Source organism: Phoca vitulina, unplaced genomic scaffold (assembly GCF_004348235.1).
Source record: "Phoca vitulina isolate PV1807 unplaced genomic scaffold, GSC_HSeal_1.0 scaffold63, whole genome shotgun sequence".
Classification (NCBI taxonomy): domain Eukaryota; kingdom Metazoa; phylum Chordata; class Mammalia; order Carnivora; family Phocidae; genus Phoca; species Phoca vitulina.
Genome location: NW_022589766.1, coordinates 6373091 through 6387750, shown reverse-complemented (window position 1 = coordinate 6387750; position 14660 = coordinate 6373091). Strand labels below are relative to the sequence as shown.

Below are 14660 nucleotides of genomic sequence, written 5' to 3'. Positions count from 1 at the left end.
AGCACAAGGGAAATATTTTTGAGCATTTTGACATGGAAAAATGCAGGGAGTCAGCCTGTCTGAAGGCCTCACTTCGGACAATGGGGTTTGATTTTAACCCATTATGGAACGGTAACTCCCTCCTTTCCGTGTGGGGTTTTACCTCACTGGCCAAATAAAATGAGCAAAACATGACTTGGCACTGGAGAAAACCAGAAGGGGCCAGTGATTTTCAATTATAATTCTTGCTTCCGCCACGTTTGTTCTGTTTGGTTCTACTCAATTTTCTCATCAGTGCCGTGGGATAGCACTACTCTCAAAAAGACCCATCTCTCTCAAGGGATAAAGCAACAATTAGAATTATAGTAATATGAAGAGAGCACCAAGCACTCTACGAGTGACTTTATTCTAAAATGTCTCCTGCTTGTGTACGCTGTGGTCAAGGGTTATGTCAAGGCCCTGTTAGAGACACTTGGATCAGCGTTACCATCCTGCTCTGCCTCCGAATCAGGTTCCGAGGGAGAGGAAGATGATCTGGTTGCCTCCTCCACAGGATGATTCAGGGGAGTGTTGGAGGGTGAAGCACTGACAGGGGGAACTTCCAGGATGGTAGATGGACTCAAGCTGCCATGAGCCCCCAGGCTAAGACACATCCTAAGGAAAGGTGAACTCTCAATTCAACTCAACAAACACTAACTCTATGCCCAACTCTGTGTAAGGACTTCAGTTTCCTATTCTGGATCCGTACTAGGGCACTACTGCTGATTCCCTTCAAGGTAGAGGAATGCCAAGCCCTCAGGAATCTGGGGCACTCTATAATGCCAGAGTATGTTTCCTGGTGGCCTGCCAGGAGACCCATTACAGCAAAACACAAGTCACTGTGATTTACTGAGCATCTGCTTTAGCCAGGCACTCTAGTAGGCATTTCGTTATCTCTAAACCTCATAACAACCTGGCCAAGTAGACCTAAGTAGTCCAATTTACAGAAGGGGACACTGAGATTCTAAGGATCTAAGTGTCTTCCCAAGGTCACCCAGCAATTAAGCTGCAGAGATGGGCTCAAAACCCAGTCTTCTTGGTTCCAAGGTCTACATCCTTTTTCGTCAGAAAATCTTTCATAGAAAGACAGTGTGAAAAATTTAAAACTCTACCCCCACCATGTCCTGAAACAGTGGTATAAGTGGCTGAAATTATCCTCACAAAAGTTTAGATCCATAAAACTCAGCACTGTGTCATCTCATTTGTTCTTGTCTTAAGATATCATATGTCACAACAAGTTAACTTGTAGGATGGAGAAAAAAAGTCCTATCTAGCCTCTGAAAACCCAGAAGTGCACAGACAGTACATTAAGGAGAGACTCTGGTTTGCTGGTTTCCCCAACTGGATTTTCTTTGTGCTAGTAAAGCATTTTCTAGAGCTGTTGTTAGCCCCTGTCTCATTTCATAGATTCAACATTGAGCCATCTCAAGAGTCTCTTGATACCTCAGTTAAACAAAACCAGGGGCTAAATCAAAATTGAAAAATCTTAATGAGTATAACAGGAGAAAAAAATAAGAGATCCGAGTGACAAATTAAGTTTACAAGTAGAAGAAAATCTGGGGAGTCAAACTGGATGAGGGGTTCAATAAGAACTGATAGAGGCCTGGCCATGTTGTGTTTGCGACTAACCCAGTATTTCCATTAAACATGCTTCACAGTATATAGCAGGTCTTTATTAGAGTACTGTATCCCGTTTCTTGTTTCCCATTTTTAGAGGGACATATGAGAATGGAAATGTTCTGAGACCATGATAAATATGAAATGTTCCTCTGGAGCAAAGTCTAAAAAGAAGCTGAAACTGTTAAGTGAAATTACTTAGCAAGTTATGGAATCATTAAATAGAGTGACTTAAAAATGTGAAGACATACTCTATGGACTATTTGAATCAGCTGTTCCTTGCTTACACACAGTATACATGAAGAGTTTAAAATATGACGGATTTCGTTGGTACAGTGAGTGAATTTTCCACAGGATGGGACAGGAATAATAACTCCATTTAAGAAGCATTAGGTGGGGTGCCTGGGTGGCTCAGTCGTTAAGCGTCTGCCTTCGGCTCAGGTCATGATCCCAGAGTTCTGGGATCGAGCCCCGCGTCGGGCTCTCTGCTCAGCGGAAAGCCTGCTTCTCCCTCTCCCACTCCCCCTGCTTGTGTTCCCTCTCTCACTGTGTCTCTCTCTGTCAAATAAATAACTAAAATCTTTAAAAAAAAAAAAAAAAAAAGAAGCACTAGGTATCAGGCATTATGCTAAGTGCCCTCCTGTATGACATCATCTCTGCTTCATACGAACCTGCGACAGAGGTGTTATCCCATTTTACAGATGGGAAGGCTGGAGCTTAGAGAAGCTACAGAACCTCTCCAAGGTCACATAAGTGGTAAATGGCAGAGAGGCATCTAAATCCAGGTGCCTCTGACCTAAATCTATCCCCCCCACTTAGGCCTTCAGGTACCACTTTTGTGATTTCTGATGCAAAAATCTATCTGCAGACCTGACAACTGGTTCCACGTGCATCAGGTTCACAGGCTCCTTGTGGCTTGGATAGTTCAGGCTGAGCCACAAAGGCTGTTTCCAGGAACATTTATTAAACTGATTTAGGTACCTGAACCGAAGCAATGAAGGCCTTTTTCATTCTAGGCAAATGAACCCCAGGAAACCCAGAAGAACTCTGAGGGCCAGAGGACCTGATGGGCAACTCCCAGCAGACAGGAGGTGGCATGCAAGCAAGGAAACCTGACATTAAAAAAAATACAAAAGATGGGAATATTGCAACTGCAAACAGAATATGTCTCACGACATGAACACTAACCAAATTTTTGTTCAGAAATGTGTTTTTTAAGTTTGTTAACATCTTAAAAAAGCCTTCAAGGGACAGCAATCTTAACAGATGTCCACCATCAGGATTCTGTTGGCATGTGGAAAAGCACTTAAAGTAAATCCCCCAAAACAACAATGGACTTAGCAGATGTTCTATTAAGGTTTGGGATGAACTACTTATGATGATGCCTTGGCCGCACAAGACATGAACAGGCGAAGCAAGAGAAAAGCTTTTCCCCTCTGGTTGCCTTTTGATCCCTGGCCTATTATCTGCAGTTGATTCCACCACAATTTCTTTAAGAAATGAAACTATTTTCAAGCATCAGGCATCGAGACTGAGTACATTTACTACGAGCTTGTTTAGAAATGTACAACTCAGACCCCAGTGAATGGCTTTATTGCTCTATTATCCAGGTACACGTCACTTTTCCTATGAAGTACTTTTATAACATATTTACTGGGAAAAAAATCAATACATAGATATATCAAATCGTCACATTGTATACTTTGAAGATCTTACAACTTTGTCAGTTATACTTCAATAAAGCCAGTAAAAAAAATCAATGCATACCATAGCTACCCTCAGCTAAATGCACGAGCATTTCTATAGCTCCCTCCTCATTGCACACTGCTTTTAACGGTCAAAGGAAATGCGGAGAAGAGGAAAAAGAATGCCTCTGCCTGTCCAGGGCAGAGAAGGATATCCACCTGATTCCTGTTTACTGTTTTTCACTAGAGCCTCAGGCACACAAACAGCATTAGGCAACTTCATGCACACATTGCTGGTCTCTGTGCTCCAAGAGCTAATCTGTAGGAAGCTGCAGTTGGGCTTGTGCACACAAAAACAAGCAAAGATACCAGAAGATGAGATTAGCCGGGGTGCCGGTACATAACACTTTATAATTTGTTTCCAAAGTGCTCCTTTTTTTTTTTTTAACAACAGCCTTACAAAGTAGGTAGCAAGTCTTACTACACCCATTGTGGAAATGAGAAGACTGAGGCTTGAGATGGATGACTTGCCCAAGGTCCAACAGCTGGAAACAGTGAAACGGGCTTGTGATTTTTTTCTCTGCACTAGTAGTTTTCATGACGGTGTGAGAAGAACCTGGGGAGCCTGTTAAAAACTCAAGATACCCAGGCACCATCCCAGAGAAGCCGATTTATTAGGTCTGAGATGGGACCTTGGAATCTGCATTTTAAGAGGTTCCCTAGGGGATGCAGGTGCAGGTGGTCCGCACACCCCTGCTCTGTACCTCACGCCGAGGGTGCACACCTGGGACCGGGAATGGGGAAAGGTGTGGTAAAAGCAAATTTGCCTCCCATCCTTGGGGCATTAGGTCACTGACAATTTGAAAGGCACTGTGGACAAGAAGGTGAAGGAAACACAGACATGCTCTTAAGGGCTAAGGTCTAGTATGGGAGTATAAGATACTTATGGAAACAACTAGAAAAAAGGTGATCACCACTGAGTTTATTCACGGGCAAAAGGCAGTGTAGTTACATGCGGGTAACCAGAAGATGAGGCAAGGGAGGAGTCAAATCAAGACTGGGGACTGAAGTAAGGAGGCCACAGATTCTACTTAAAAAGGCAAGGCACTGGATCAAAGGCTAGGGACTCTGCGGGCAGCAGACCATGGATCCCGGACCACAGTGAGCAGCTTTTGCCCCCATGAGAAAAGCACCTTTCACACTTCAGGCTGCCCAGGAGAGCTACCGGTAAGAGGGCATCTGCCTGGAGAGGGAGTAAGAAGATACAATGGTAGATCTGGATGCATGCCAGTGGTGACCTGGGCAGGAAAGAAAATTTGAGGTTAGAAAAGAAGTTCTGGGGACACCTGGGTGGCTCAGTCAGTTAAGCATCTGCCTTCAGCTCGGGTCATGATCCCGGGGTCCTGGGATCGAGTCCCGCGTCGGGCTCCTTGCTCAGCGGGGAGTTTGCTTCTCCCTCTCCCTCTGCCTGCCGCTCCCCCTGCTTGTGCTCTCGCTCTCTCTCTCCGACAAATAAATAAAAATAAAATCTAAAAAGAAAAGATAAGAAAAGAAGTTCTGTTTAGTCAGAGAGTGAGAGATGTCCTGGAGAGAAGGAATAGTCTGAAGTTGGAGACTGAATCTCAGCCAGTCTCAATGCTTAACATGTCTCTTTTACACCGACAACTTCCAAATTTATACTCCAGCTCAGACCTTCCCTTAACCTGGGACTCAGACAGCCGACTGCCTACTCGCTGCCTCCCCCCGGATGTCTAAAGTGCGCTCCCGACCCCACCTGCTCACGGCAAAGCCTGCCTGCAACACCTGCTCCCGCCCTCGTCCAGCAGCCAGCCAGTGGCAGCTCCGGCCTACTGGTTCCTCAGGCATCCCGGGCTCTTCTCTCTCACATGCCCCGTTCAGTCAGCCCTGTCCAGTCTCCTGTAACTTCTCATCTGGATTCCTGCGCCATGGACAGGCCGGGACTATTCCACCTCAGACAGCTGGCCCAGTCCTTCTGCTCTTCTCTCGGCCTGGAACACTCTTCCCAGCCATCTGCGGGGCTTGCTGTCTCACCTGCTTCAGGTCTCCCTCGAATATCACCGTCTTCGTAAGACTTCCCGAACCAGCTACTTGTAAGAACCCACCTCCATCCCAGGTATCCCCTCGTCTTTGTTTCACCTTTTTTATGGCGTATGTCCAGAAGACACTCTACATACGGTCTTTGTTTCTTGTCTCCCCCCAGCACCCTTCACTAGAATGGGGACCTCTGTCTGTTTTGGTCCCTGCTGTAACACCAGAAACAGGAATAACGCCAAGTTCATAGTAGGCACTCAATAAATATTTGTGGTATTAAAGTCAAATGAAGGTAGGGAAAGATACGGGAGTCAAATTTCCAAAATGGACATTAAAAGTCAGTAAATGTATACATCTTTTCTGAAACAGTCATTGTGAAAGGGCCTAGGACAGGGGTCAGCAAACTTCGTCAGTAAAGGGCCAGGCGGCAAATGGTGTCGGCTCTGTGGCCACAATGTCTCTGTCGCAACCGCTCAACTCTGACGCTGTGGCATGAAGGCAGGACAGACAATACGTAAACAGGTGACGTGCCGGGTTCCAATGAAATTATTTATGGATGCTGAAATGTGGATTTCATAACATTTTTACACATCACAAAATATTACTCTTTAAGTGTTTTTCTAGCCATTTAAGAAATGTGAAACATAAGTCTTAGCTCATGAGCCAAACAAAGTGGGCTGTAGTTTGCTTGCTGGCTCTTGATCTAGGATCGTAGGATCATTTGACAGTTCTAGGGATGCTGAAGATAGGGATGTATCCAGGAAGCAATAGAGGCAAAAAGACCTGGAGTGGGTTAACAAAAACGAAAAGCAGCCCCTTTGCTCAAACCTCTTACAAACTGTGTTCGACCAGGAGGGCAAACTGCAAGCATCAGTCTTCTTTAGGCAAAGGTGAGGTGAGCATTAGGCACCTCGAGGCACCTCGTGGACTGTGGGAGTTCTCATAATGATACTGGGTTGGAGCTGTGCAGGGGAGCTATTTATAACATCTCGAATGAAGCTTGAGGCATATTCTGGTGCTTTCTACTTCTATGCTAGGTGAAAAAGCTGCCTACAAAAGCCTTCCTCCCACCCAAAATACTGTTAGTTGGTGACTGATCCTCAGAAATATTAAGATGAATCATATATGCTCTTTTCACAGTGCAAAGAGAGATAATTTTAAAACTCAGAAAATGTCACTTTGGGTAGTCACACACCATACAATTAGAAAAGCTGCCCAGCCTGAAAATTGTAAATAAATAAAATCCTGTTCTTGCATGGAAACATTTTTCCTCATTTAGATTCCGATGCTTGTCTTAGGACTTGCCTCCAAGATTGGCTGGTGTTAAAACGTGTTCAGTCCCATAATCTGATGATGGAAGGCAGGCTTTGTTCTCCACCCCTCTTCCCTGGGGCCCTCCCTGGCTAACCCTGCTGTTCTTGGTAACCCACGGCACTCAGCTCTGACTTTCTCAAGCTGCTGCTCTTCTCACCTACAAGCAGCTTGTGGCCTCCCTGTCTCCTGCTCTGGGTCGGCCTGAAAGGTGCCAGCCAACAGTGGGCTCAGTCTGGACCAAAGCACAGGGAAAGGAATCCTGCATTTCTTTCTTTCTCCTGCTTCCAGAAACAGGTATTTTTGTCTTTGATCCCTAAGCTCTGTTTTCTTTCTCTTGTTACTAACAGTTCACTCCCTATCTCCTCCTGGCCCCTCCCTTGCCCTTTTTTGCAACTTCATCATTTTTCCACACTGCACCGTTTGGCACAGGAAAAGGAGGGAACCACATCAAATAAAGGAATGCAACCACAAAAGCTGCCTTGATAAGCAAGGCCCTGTTTTTTTTTTTTTTTTTTTTTTTTGGTCAATTTACCGTTTTTGGACTTGTTCTCCCATAATCAAATCCTCCCTATCGTGTTAACAATGTGGTAGTGTGTCAATACATTGGAATTTTGCTTCAATCAGCAACCCAGAGCTTAATAGGAAAATGAAGCAACAAAATGCTGGTCTTACTGTTAACCTTAGGCCAGGCCTGTACTTAGGATGGGGATGTTGGCTTCTTGATGGTATGCGGGCCAAACCTTCAATGTTTTGTGAGGAGCTTGGGGCTGTCAGCAGAAGCCTAAGGCAGTGTCTTGGGCATTACTTAGGCATGCTTCTGCCATCACAAGAGGGACAAGCACTCCAAGGACACTGACTGAAGCATGAAACACCCAAAATTTTAGTAAGCCAGGGAAAGTTTAGACTGAATTCACCTGCAGAAATTTAAAAGACACATTCGGGGGAGGAACAGGCTGGGTAAATAAAATGGACAATAACTTAGCGATAAAAAGTAACAAAATATTCAGAATGAATGAATGAATGACACGTTCAGCTTAGTGGCAGCCATTCCTGGGTCTGGCTCTGTGACACTCATGATGTCTATAGTTCTCACAAAAAGGCTTGTGTAAAGTTCAACTGTTGTTTTGTTGTTGTTCTAAATTAAAAACATGTGTCCAACACATAAACCATTTAGGTACAACAAGAAGGTGCCACAATTCCAAAACAATTCCAAAAGTCACTATTCCATCTCCTCGGGAAGTATGTGTTAGAGTCAATGTTTAACAACAGCTGGTTAATAATATTCATCATAAATGAAAACACCAGTTAGAGGTGGAATACTTTTGATGTGGTAGTTTTATCTTTTGTGACTAAGTTGGTCAACTAAACTGTCCATAACACGAAGGTAAGTATTTTTGTTGTGATTTTGGTTTGGTTCACATGGAACAGTCCATTTTGGTTAATGTTGGAAATTAGCCTATCTTGAACATCGCCTACAGCATATATAAGCAGTCAACAGACAGGCCACTAGGCAGTGATTCTCCACCTTTATCTACCCCAGCACATCCACATAACATGGCATCCCTCCAGCGATTCTCTTGGGGAGAAGGGAAGGGACAGAAGAAGTATCTCTTCTCTCATCCCCATTCCAGGGTAGCATACTAGAATCTCAGGGTGAAGAAATGTGTGAATTGAAACAAAACACCTTGTAGTTGGTTCTGATATGGACTGATAGCATAGATTTTTCAACCGCCCCCAACCCAACATGAGAATCACTGTCTCGAACATATAGAAGGAGGAGTCTTCTATCCTCAGGAGCTGAAGACCTTCACGGCTAACAGGTGAAATTGCTGGTCTTCCAATTTTGGCAGTGTTCAGCCTGGCCCCAGTTCCACTTTGGAGAGCCAAATCGCCCACGTCATTTCAGATGCCCATTCGATCTTCTTGCCCCCTCTCCAGTTCCTCCTCCCCACCGTAACACTGCGGCTGCCCAAGATGACCGAGAGGATGATAAAGTTAAGACAGTGGATGATGAAGAGAAGCAGGAACAGCGGGCAGGTGCTTGCTTAAAAGCACCCCGTCTACTCTTGCCTTCTGCTGCCACCAGCTATGGCCCCAGGGAAGGGCCACAAATGTGCAGGCAGGATGTCACCACGGGTCTAGCAAAGCAGGACACAGACAGTGGATGGAAGCACGGCTGCCCTCCACAGAACCAGGCCCCACCACCAGGCAGTATGCTCCAAAGTCACCTGGAAAGCAGAGGGAGCACACTGGGCAGAGGGAGCTGAGGAAAAAGGACATCTGGGAATTTGCAGAGATGAGGGACTGAGGAGGCTATGAGCACAGTCAGAATTCTAACAGAAATAACATGCATTCAGTAGATGCCTGTCATTTAAAAAACATTTTATCTTACTAAATAAATTGCTTACTTACTAATGGAGAAAGTGGGAGTTCAGTTCTGTTAATATCCATCTGTGCAGAATCGGGAGCCTGTTTCTGAATATCACTATTTACCTGTGTCTTTTACTTAAATATATATATATATATATCCATTGGTTTAAGCACTATTTTTATCAAATTCTCTAAAATAGATGATTCAAAACAGCCACGACAGTAAACAAGGGCCTGCACGCCCAGACAAAGACTGCAGGGCAGGCAAGAGGAGAAGCAGCGGGAGGCCCAGGAGGCATGCCCCCCCGCTCCAGGCAGCTCAGGGGAATCTGGGCTTGTGGGGAGCTTCATTACCCCACAAGGCAGATGTGTTTGCTTCTTTAACCCAGTGGCACAGATGCAACAGAAGGAGAGAGGCTTACTCAGGAAGGGAATGGGTTCTGGTAAATGTAGACAAGGATGACACCAATTTCACTGGCCAAATATAATTGGGTTTGGCCTATTAACTTGTTTGAAACTCACTTTCTTGATTGCTTCAGAATTTTGATTTTTCTTAAGCTTTCCAAACTACAATACTCAAAACTTAGTAACAGAGCAATATTAACAGCAGAGAGGGGAATGCAAACATGACTTATTTAACAAGCTGTAGGGCTGAACCATAGCCACTCAATCCTGGCTCTGTCTCAGAATGGCATCGGGGCATCAATGGACCCGAAGTAATTTCACCCAGACCCACACGGAAGAAGGACATGCTGACCGGACCTCTTGGTGTAAGGATGCAAGTCCAGACACTCTTAACTCTCAGGAGTCCTGGTGCTCTCCCAAACTAACAACCCCATAGAAGTCCTGTGGACATTTACAGTCTTCAAGGAGAAAGGCAGGGAGGGGTCCACAACTTCCGGGCCGCCAGGCAAACCCTGAGCATCAAAGTCTGCAGGGCTCAGCAGTTCACCGCAGAGCCTCCAACCACTCAGAGGATCAGCATCCCTCTTTCCCAATCAGACAGAGAATGCTTCTCAGTATGAGCTGTGGCGAACTGAGGACAACTCACTTTTGTGGGTGCGTTCTCATTTTGCTAGGAACTAACCAGGGCTCAGGGTCACTTTAGAGCAGGGGGAGCCCTGAAGCCCACTCACAGCCCATCCTCAAACCCAAGCTGTAGCCAGGCTCATCACCTGAGCAGCAAACACTCCAAGTGTCCTCTAGACTCAACACGTGGATCAGGCATATTTGGAGATGGGAGCCTCCTCAGAAGGGTGAGGACTGAGCCAATGCTCCGAGAGAATGTACGACAAGTTCACACGGGTAGGACCAAATCACAAATGTAAGCGAGTTTCAACATGAAACATCCCAATCAAGGAGCGAAACACATAAGAGTGAACCTTCCAGTGGAGAACCACGTAGCCACGAAGGAAGAATGAGAGTGACCTACAGGTCAGGGTCTAGAAAAATGACCATGACATATTGTTAAAGGAAAAAGCAAGTTGCAGAATAGTATGTATCATGCCATTTTTATGGCTAAATGAAAACAACAACAAAAACCCAAAATGAACTAAAAGGAACAACACTGTGAAAATATTACATCTAAATGTTGTATATTTTCCGGTAAGTCACATTTCCCCTCTGCCTTTTCACTGAGGTGAAGGCTCGAGGTTCACTGCCCCAAGGAAGAGGGTGGCACCACACAGGTCAGAGACGCCCCCCGCATGGGGAAGAAGGGAGGATCAGCACTGAGGAGGACAGCCCTCAGACAGGAACGGAAAGACACAGAGGCGGAAAGGGGACAGAGTCAGAGAGAACAGGGTCTGCCTGGGTATCTCAGAGACCTTCTTCGAGCCTCAGAGGGGGGAGAGAGAGCAAGAGAGCGAGAACAAGAACCAGTGGTGATGAAAGGATAGACGTTCTAGATTAACTGAGGGAAATCCAAATGGAGAGGGGTTTTTTAATTTCACTGACCACTTGGAGATGAGGAGATCACATTGTCGAGTAATCTTCAGGGTAAGAGAGTTGCTGTAGGACAAAAAGGACATTTTACCTTGTATACTTCGTTATTTGGTGGTACTGGAATTGGTACTGGTGGCTATAACTGGCACGTATTACCTTGGTAGCAGAGAGAAGAAGAAAGAGAAAGAGAAACCAAGGTATAAAAATAAGTAAATGCAAAGCATAGAAGGTATTGAACTTGCTGAGCGAAGATGTAATGGGAAGGGCAACAACCAACCAAATGGATGAGTCCCTGAGTGGTATGCAGAGTACTTACACAGTTTGCTTCTGGGACTGGGACCCTAAAATTCCCAAGGGCTGTGGGGAGTCCACATTATTGATCTGAATTCTACTACCATTTAGAAGAACAGTAGTGACAGTTACCACACACTGAGCACTGAGCACTTTCCATGAGCCAGGCATTGTACTGAAAGTCTCCATATGTTAGCTTTATTTACTCCTGACCAGAGCCCTCTAAGGCTGATGTGTTTTACAGATGGACAGTAAGGCTTGGCAGGTTAAGTAACTCACTCAGTTAACTCATCCAGTAAATGATAAACACTGGATTGAATCCAGACATTCAATTCCTGAAGCCACATATTTCACCACTGCTCCATACCCTGCCTCATACCACAGACCATCTGGCTGTGGGGGCTTTAGTGATCACTTAGCTCTCCCGGTATTATTTTCTTATATGCACAGTGGGGATGGGACCAACTAACTCTGAAATCCTTTTTGGTTCTATCATTGTCCCCTGGTCTAATGTAGCAGTGTAGCTGTAGGTAGTTTTTTGGATTCAGAACCCTAGGAGCCTGTCTTATTAAAGAAAGCTTTAGAAATCCTGTAACAACAGAGAGATCCAATCTTAGTACATAAACTTTCCTGGCACAAAATTAAGGAAGAGTGAAAGCACATGATTAAGAAGCAGGAGTGCTAGGTGCTGTGAAAAGGGAGATGCTACATTCAGGAAACAGGAACACTGAGCCATGCCTCTCCACCACGTATGATCTTTCTCACCAGCCCTGCATGCGTGGAAGTTCCTGCAGCCAACAGTACCCCAGTTTCATTTTGCAACAGGGACACTTGGACACTAAGCCCTACATGCTTGCTTGGCTCCTCGGCAGCCTGCCCACCCCTTCAGGCACTGCTGTTGAGGCCCTGTTAATACTACATATTCTTCTCAGCCCCTACTCCTGACTACAAGCCTATTCCTTTCAACTAAATATGAAACAATCTCTCACTGAATATTTTCTTCACTTATAATCCTCTGCCTGATGTTTTCTCTGATTAAATGGAAGCAAACCCCTCGCATAAGCCTGGAACAAGGGTAGGCATTTGCAATGCAGAATAATGGCTCCCGAAAGATGTCCAAGCCCCAATCTTCAGAACCTGTGAATATGTTACCTTACACGGCAAAAAAGCCTTTGCAGAAGGTTAAGGACCTTGATATAATTACCCCGGATTACCTGGGTGGGCTCAATCTAATCACATGAGTCCTTAAAAGTAGAAGAGGAAAACAGAAGAGTAAATAAGAGATGTGACAACAGAAGGGACAGAAAACATGGGAAACAAGAGGGACCTGTTGCTGGCTCTGAAGATGGAGGAAGATGGCCACAAGCCAAGGGATGCAGGCAGCCTCTAGAAGCTGGGAAAGGCCCTCAGCTGACCTTCAGCAAGGACATGGATCCCAGTCCTCTGACTGTAGGCAACTGGATTCTTCCAACAACCGGAGTGAACAAGGGAACAGATTCTCCACTAGAGCCTCCAGAAAGGAATATAGCTCCCTAACACCTTCTTTCTAGCCCAGTGACACCTGTACTGGACTTCTGATTCACAGGGCCATAAGATAATAAATCTGTGTTGTTAAGCCACTACATTTGTGGTGATCTGTTACAGCAGCAATAGAAATCTAATACAGCACTCAAAATACAATTGTTTTTTGGAGGTGAGGTTACCTTTCTTTATGCAACAAAATAATGACAGAAATGGCGTATGTCCCATTAAACACAACAGAATCAGTAAGTCTTTCTGATACAAATAGATAAATGGATAAATAAGTAAACAAAGAAAGCTCTTCTTTAGAACTGAAAGCCAACTAATAAATGTAGAAGGAAAGATGAAGCTAGAAAATCATCAATGGATGTTAAAGCTAGTGGGTGAAAGTCTGATGAGGATATTTACATAGTCTCAACATATCTCCCCATAAATTTCTTATTAACTACAAAGAGAAAATTAGTAACATTAAAAAAAACCTGGTGGACACCACCTTAACTGAGCGATCAAAGTTAACATCACCAACTTGGGGCAAACTGGCATCATGTGCCTCTTAGTATGATGCACTCAGGACACACATCATGTATGTGCACTGCTGCCAAAAACTCATAACCTGAATCTAATCATGAGGAAGCATCAAATGGACCCAAACTGAGGAACAAAATAATTGGCCTGTACTCTTCAAAACTGTTCAAGGTCAAGAAAGATAAAGACTGAGAAACTATTCCAGACTAAAGAAAAATAAAGAGGCATGACAACTAAAGGCAATGTGTGATCCTGGCTTGGATCCTGGACCAGGGTAAAAAATAGCTAACAGGGATATTATTGGAACAATTGACAAAATTAGAATACAGATTGTGGATCAGATAATAGTACTGTGTCAATGATACATTTCCTGATTTGATAACTGCACTGTAGCTGTAAGAGAATGTCCATGTTCCTAGGAAATGCTTTCCGAAGCACGTAGGGTAAAGGGCATCATGGGCCCAACTTACTCTTAACTGGCTGAGTTAAAAAATAACCATGATATATAAATATAAATACACAGAATGACAAGGCAAATGGGGCAAAATGTAAATAATCAGTGAAACTGGGTAAAAGATATAAGGTAGCTCACATTCTATTCTTTAAAAAAAAATTTTTTTTTATTAACATATAATGTATTATTTGTTTCAGGGATACAGGTCTATGATTCATCAGTCTTACACAATTCACAGCGCTCACCATAGCACATACCCTCCCCAGTGTCCATCACCCAGCCACCCCATCCCTCCCACCCCCCTCCACTCCAGCAACCCTCAGTTTGTTTCCTGAGATTAAGAGTCTCTTATGGTTTGTCTCCCTCTTCCGTCTTATTTCATTTTTCCCTCCCTTCCCCTATGATCCTGTCTTGTTTCTCAAATTCCTCATATCAGTGAGATTATGTGATACTTGTCTTTCTCTGATTGACTTATTTCACTTAGTATAATACCCTCTAGTTCCATCCACGTCATTGAGAATAGCAAGATTTCATTTTCTTTTTGATGGCTGCATAATATTCCAGTGTGTGTGTGTGTGTGTGTGTGTGTGTGTGTGTGTGTGTGTGTGTATCACATCTTTTTTATCCATTCATCTGTTGATGGACATCTAGGCTCTTTCCATAGTTTGGCTATTGTGGACATTGCTGCTATAAACATTGGGGTGCGTATGCCCCTTCGGATCACTACATTTGTATCTTTGGGGTAAATACCCAGTAGTACAATTGCTGGGTCATAGGGTAGCTCTATTTTCAACTTTTTGAGGAACCTCCATACTGTCTTCCAGAGGCTCACATTCTGTTCTTGTAACTTTTTTCTTCAGTTTAAATAT

General features: G+C 44.3%; 1 protein-coding gene across 3 annotated transcripts in view; it reads right to left on the bottom strand.

Annotated features, from left to right (window-relative positions):
- The window catches only part of BABAM2 (BRISC and BRCA1 A complex member 2), a 391146-nt gene that overhangs the window by 90825 nt on the left and 285661 nt on the right, over positions 1-14660 (bottom strand). The gene's annotated exons all lie outside the window — the stretch shown is intronic.